Raw genomic sequence first — 7393 nt, 5'->3', positions numbered from 1 at the left:
GTCATCAATCACAAGACGAACAGACTACATGATTCCCTATCTGCGCTTCGAGGAAGATCTTAAGGCCACAATAAAGGTGGACGGTTGGCGCAAGGGTGCGCAAATGACGGACGAGGCGATACATGTGTACACCGATCGTTCCAAAGTAGTGGAAGGTGTATGGTCTGCGGTATACTGCGCTGATCCGGAAATAAGCAGATCCTACAGGCTGCCGGATTACTGTAGCGTTTTCCAAGCATAAATATTAGCCGTAACTAAAGCAGTAGAAACCTTGGAAGAGAATAGCTTAAGCTGCATCTGTGCTAACTTTTATATTGACAGTCAAGCAGCAATTAAGGCAATAATCTCGCATAGCACAGCATCTAAATGCGTGTTAGAATGTAAGCAGTCTCTGGAGCGAATCGGGACAGAGAGAAGCATACATCTATATTGGGTCCCAGGGCATATGGGAATAGATCGGAATAAAAAACCGGACGAACTAGCTAACAAGGGCACATCCCTTGAAGCTTGCTCCGTAGATGTCCCAATTAGATTGGGCGAGATCAAGCGAAGGCGAGAGGTGCACATGATGGACCAAGCCGGAAAGGCGTGGGTTCAAGCGCGGGCTGTAAAGTGTCGAAGATTATGTGTAGGTCTTACAACCTTAGTCTAACACAGTTGCTCCTATCATTAAAAAGAGAGGACTGTAGACTGATTACGGGTATTTTGACTGGACACTGCCTTCTGGCGTCACATGCCTTTAAACTAGGCTTGGTCAGTGATAGCAGATGTAGGAAGTGCGGGTTGGAGGAGGAAACGATCGATCACGTTCTGTGCTCGTGCCCTGCACTTGCCAGGCTAAGACTCCAGCTATTAGGAGTGATACAGCTGTCAGATCTAGAAGCAGCAAGTGGCTTAAGTCCTAGGAAGCTTCTAGTATTTGCTAAGAGGACGGAGTTATTTTATAACATAGGTCCTGGTTTTTGATAGGGTTTTTCAGTTTAGTCGTTAAAACAAACTTCTGGTAACACTACGGACTCAATCAGTCTATGTGAGGTCCTCATGGACCGGCCAGTTCAACCTACCTACCTGGCAAGAGTTAATTGTACACCGCCATGCAACGTATTATTGTGGGCATTATTAATTACCAAGATTGTAAAATGATGATTGCTTCGCAAAATGAGAGGATGTCGTTGACCATACGGTAATGCTGCGTGTTTGAGACGACCACGTATTCGCAGATCCATCTAGTCGTCGACAAATGGGGTTAAACTGGCTAGTTTGCTACTCGCTGGTAGAGCATGGCCCGCCTGAATTCGAAGAATATCCGATCCAAACGCTTCATGCTGCACACACCGTACAATCCTAAATAAGCTCTGTTGAAGTTCCATTGCAGTAAGTGATCCAGCTATGCTATTTTGAATATTTTCTGGGCGCATATTGTGAGTTGCTCTCAATATCCATGCGGTAATACGTATGAGTCTCGAAAATGACGAGAAACGTTGTTTCGATATTGTCGAATTCACATTTACCTTGACGGGTTTCTCCTCCGTGGTTATGGCGTCAATTTGGAGTTCGCTCATCGTGGGATTAGGCCACGTGCACGAGTGACTTTACTCTTGGCCGCGATAATATGCGTGTGGGTTTCGTGAGGGTTGTACTCAATTCGAGCATAGCCGGCGGCTGCTTAGGCGACTGAAGAACCATCGCTGAAGGCATGTAGCTCCACTGATCTTACAAGTTGCCGGGAATATTGCACCCCTCGCGGTATTGTGATCGACTTAACTAGTGGTAATTCTGCAACGCCATATCGTTTTTAGTGACGAAGGTAGCTCTTCGTCCCACTCTAAAGATGACATATGACCTTCTTGGCATTTAACTCTTGTAGTCCAATTTTCTTTTAAGATGATATTCGCAGCAACCGTGACTGGAGTTAGAAATCCGAGAGGGTCGAATAATCGGGCGATGGTGGACAAAACAGACCGTTTTGTTGCTGTAACGTCAATGGAAAAGTTGATTGAAAATGTAAATGAATCCATAGCAGGATGCCAATGAAAGCCAAGAGTTTTAACGGTTTCGTTCTCGTTGAGTTGAAGCACAGGATTATAATATTGATGCTCACGTGGGATGGACTCCAAGAGCTCTGGTGTATTGCTTTCGGAGTTCCATTCCAGCTGACCTGAGCACGGATATAAGTTGGTCACGTATGTGAGTTGCTTCCTCCATGAAGTCACTTCCGCTAAAGATATCGTCCACATAGATGCCATGCAGTAAAACATTTTTGGCGAGCGGAAAATTACTCCTTTCATCGTGTGCTAACTGATGGATAACCCGAATCGCAGTATATGGTGAGGAAGCAGTGGTAATGCAATATTCTGGAATATTTCCTTCTTTATTGCGCCACAGGATGCGTTGATACTGAGTGTCATTCTTGTGTACGTTTATACAGCGATACATTTTTTGCATATCTGCAATAAGGACGTAAGTGTGTAGGCGCCACTTCAAAATGACTGAAGCAGATCGTTTTGTAACGACGGCCCGGTGCATAAAAGGTCATTAAGTGAACGGCCATTGGAGGTTTTTGCCGAAGCATAGTAAACGATTCGAACCGTAGTCGTAAATCTTTCGTTCTTCACCACTGCATGATGGGGCAGAACACATGATATTACGGTGGGCTTATTGGCCGCATTCATTTTACAATGTTGATCCTCGCTTGTGGTTGCTAGAGTAATTTGATTGAGACGGAAAAAATCATCTATTCCGTCCGTGTACTTATCGCGCAAATCAGGATCTTGTTGAAGTCTTCGCTCGAGTTTATAAAACCTATTCGGCGTGATCTGCTTGTATTTTCCCAACGTAATATTTGGGTCATATAACGACTTTAATGGCAGTCGGACCAGATATTTACAGTCAGCTTGCCTAGTATGGGTGGTACGAAAGAATTCTTCACACCATCTGTCTTGCTCCGATAATATGGGTTCCGCTGGTACCTGCTCACTTTCATAAAATTTGTGTAAGAGTGATTCAAGCTCAATGTTGCTATGGTGACTGCGGACTCTGACCCTAGGCGATGGGGTGGATGCGATGCGACCTGAAAAGATCCAGCCTAAGTGCGTTTGCTGTGCTATCGGTTGATCCATATCACCGATCCGAGTCTCCGGTAGCAAAATTTGTGCAATAATATCAGCTCCAATGATCAGATCAATCTTTTTCGGCTGATAGTACATAGGGTCGGGTAATGGGAGCCCTGTAAATGAGTCAACGACGGCGGTACGATTGGCTGACTTGGAAGCTGCGTTGTGAGTTGTTTTAGGACATACGCATTCAATATAGGAGCGGCGAAGTGCTCGTCGTGGCAGGATTGAAGTATGCAACTAACCCTTTCCTTTGAATGACTGGATGTGTTGGGACCTGCTCCACATATGTCTGCTTGGAGCCTTAATCGCTGAACGGCAGTTTCCGAGATGAGAGTCCCTTCCGACCCTTGATCCATGAGCACGTACACTAATGTGGATTGGTCGTTGGCCTCGTTGCGTAGCAATACTAAAGCGGTAGCTAGAAGTACTGGCGTCGCTGACCTGTCAACGAGCACCTGATCAAATTGGGTGGAGTGTATGGCAACTTTGGCATGAGCATTCGTGACCACCTTGGGGTCAAAGACATCTGCTGATGGAGACAGTGTGTTTGCCCATGGAAGGTTGTGGGGACCTTGTGCTATTGTTGGTGAATGGTTTGATGTTAGTTGTTTTGGTGTGTGTGTGTTGAATGACTTTGATGCTAACGGAAAATGTATCAACGTATGATGCCGTTGGCCACATTGGAGATAGTTTTTACTGCTTGTACAACGTGAAAGTATGTGAGATGTACCTAAACAATTTAGAAAAGGTTGGCCTTATCGACTATTTCTTTTCGTTGGTAGCAATCTTTTGAAAGAAATGTGGGACAACGTCGTAAGATATGTGCCTGACTACATAGGATACACGCCTGTTCTCTGTTTAGGTCAACTTTAGTCGATGCATGTAAGCTTTTGACCCTTTGAGCCGGTACCGCAGACTTCGGGTAATGAGAACTGGAATTTGTTGAAGTCTTGTTACCTCTCGAGATATTGCGTGAAGAGGAATTATCAAATACCATGTTACGGTTTTCGATAGCATCGATGGTGAACAAAAGACTTGTCAAAAACTCTTGGAGTGCCGAATATGTTGGTATGTCAGTCTTGCAACCCAAATGCCGTTCCCATGCCCGATGAGTTTCGCTGGGCAGCTTTGTAGTTAAATAATGGGCGATCCAATGATCGCACCGTATAATTGGAAGTTCCAGACGCTTCAATTCAATAATACAAGCATTTGCAGCATTAAGCATTGCCTTTAGCGCATCAGAAGTTTCTCGTGCTAGTACGGGTAGATTATAAAGCGTAATCATGTGATGAGAGAAAAGAATACGCGGATTGTTATACCGTTTGAGTAGAAATTCCCATGCTATTTGGTAATTAACCTCTGTAAGCAGCATCTGATGTAGATCGGTATCGTGGTCAACTGGAAGTGCCTGTTTTAAGTAATGGAATTTTTGAATGTCATTCAACTCACAGTTATTATGAATTAATCGGTTGAACGAATCGTGAAAACTAGGCCACTCCGTAATCTTTCCAGAAAATTTTGGAACGGGTAACCGGGGGAATTGAATAGCTGATGTGCAATGGGCGTGAATAACGGATTCATTGTTGCTGCGATTTGGTTCCGCCAGCTCCGGTTTAGGTGGATGCCGCTAATCGCGTTGTTGTGTAAGTGCGCAAACTACATCTAAGTGAGCGTCTTCAAACTGAGATGCTATATCGTCTTTTAAATAATCATCGTCGGGGTCGATATCAGAACGAACGATGTCATTATGAGTTGCATAAAACTCCCGGTTCAACTCGTCAACTCGTTTAAAACGCTGTTGGAAGTACACTGCATTCTTACGCCCAACCGCGTCCTTTTTGAAATTTATCAATGTTTTGGACAGTGTCGTTAAACGATTTTGTTGCAGTTTGATCAAAGCTGCAGGTTCCCCTGACTCACTCATATTAATGGTTTTTCGTAAGTTAATTGTTTGATTCTGACTAATGCTTAATAACACTCAATTGCCCACACATACCCTTATCTTACCTTCAACATGCGATCTCGTCCAATTGCCCGTTTTCACCGAATAGATAAATTGCCAAGGATTTGTGCTGAATGCCGATCTTAATGTTATAGTTGTTGTGCTTCGTGATGAGTAAGTGTTAAACAAACTATAATGCAGTGACTTGCAGAATTTGTTGTTGTTAACACGCCTCGTGTTCAATAGGATAAGAAAAACGTTTGTATTAAGAAAATCCCCTCATGGGCCACCATAAATATGTGCAGTCTAGATGCAATGAAAATCTGAGGTTCTTAATATTTGTTTGGCTGACTCTTTATTTGTTAACCATTTAATTTATTAACGCCATATATAAAATTCAAAATTCGGTACAAGTTCATTTAATAGCTCACAAAATTCTTAGTGCTGGCAGTGGTTTTTTCGATACTTTTTCTTTATTGTTCGTATTGCTGATAGTTAGTTCGATACTTCTCCACTTATGGTGTGTTCACATGCCGGATTGGAAAGTTGGGATTATACACCAATCTAGAGCTAACTTTGAAGGGGAAAAACTCAACGAAAGTTGAGTGCCGCGGACTTTTTCGCGGGCTTGACTCTTTCTTCTGTTTTAGAATGTTCGAGCGCCAACAGCTATCTCACAGGTGAGTTTCCTAATATCTCTCCCATTTTCGACTTATAATTAATTTTGCCGATTACTCGAGTGTAATTTTTAAACTTTGAATTGCCAAGTATGAATTTTTTATATTTTAACCATTTGAACTTGCATTAAGATTGCAAGTAATTAATTTGATAAATTTGAATTGCCAAGTGCATAGTAAAGTGTGTATTTTAATTAGTTCTTTTCCTTTTCTTTCTGGTTGAATTATAATTTATGCCGTGCACGCATGTGTAATTAAATATTTTAAGAACATTGAATTTCGAATTGGTTTGTGAAGTAATTCCTCTTTTTATAATAAATAGAGTAAGAATTTATGTTGTTTATAAAGTGAATAAATGTGTCATTACTCGTTGGTAATTCTTTTCTTTATTTTCTTTTTATTTGCGACGCACACGCCCGACTTCCCCGGGTCTACACTGCCCCGCGAAACACCAATCGTCATGAGTTATTGCCCTTTTATCTATACGTAGAGTTGCTACATCAGTGTCCTTGGCACTCCCGTTCGGACACATGCTCAATGCATCAGCGTGTTCCATTTGACTACCTTGTCTATGAATTATGTCGATATCAAAATCTTGCACTCTTTACCACCATCTTGCTATTCGCGGAATCAGCTCTCGTTTTTGCATAGCAGTTTTAACCGCACTACAGTCTGTTACGACTTTCACCGTTTTACCATCGATATATTATCTAAATTTTCTAACGTCTCTATAACGGCGAAAGTTTCGAGATCGTAACTATGAAAGTTCTTCTCTGTAGCACTAGTCGATCTACTGTAATATGCCACAGGTTTCAAGCTATCATTTTCACTTTGTAACAGTACACCTGCTTACACATATGAACTGTCATCAGTATGTATTTCGTGATTTGATTCTACTCGATACGCAACCAACACAGGATCGGATGTCAGTTTTTGTTTCAATTCATCGAGTACCTTCTGTTGTTCACAATCCCAAATAAAAGGTTCGTCTTTACGTAACAATTTTCGAATTGGTTCCGATATAATAGCATAACCAGGTATAAATTTGCGAAAATAGTCACTCAAACCCAAGAATCTTCTTATCTCAGTAACATTTGTTGGTCGTTCAAAATTTTGAATTTGCTGTCGTTTTTGCTAACCCTGCAGTTAAACCATCCGGCGTTATACAGTGACCAAGTAAGATTATTGATGTTTTTAGAAACTCGCATTTCGATATGTTTAACGTTAACTTAGCTTCTTTAGAATTCGTAAGAACGTCTTTAGTTTTTGAAACTAGACCCCTGCATGAATGCACAAAAATATGCCTAAGAATACATTCACACAAATTTTGTATAAGCGCTCATTCAATTCACTGGCATGAGAACTGATGTGTATGCGTACAAAAGGCTTTGAGTAGCAAAATATACAAGTACTTGCACGGTCTCGTCTCATGCAGCACAACTACAACCAATGGCGTCAACGCATGTGTGTAGTACATCCTGTATATTCAATAGTACAACTTGTTTATTCATTATATTCTTATACTTGTGTATACAATAGAGGTTTACGCCGATCACTTTATCGGCGGCGGCGGCGTACGCCGATGTTCTTAATTTAAAAAGCTTGATTTTTCTATTTAAAAAAATAATATTTAGGAGAGGATTGGTTTGTATGTATTA

The sequence above is a fragment of the Eurosta solidaginis genome, chromosome X, assembly GCF_040869045.1.
Source record: "Eurosta solidaginis isolate ZX-2024a chromosome X, ASM4086904v1, whole genome shotgun sequence".
In the NCBI taxonomy this organism is placed as follows: Eukaryota; Metazoa; Arthropoda; class Insecta; order Diptera; family Tephritidae; genus Eurosta; species Eurosta solidaginis.
The sequence above is the reverse complement of the archived record's forward strand: the minus strand, read 5'-3'. Positions refer to the sequence as shown.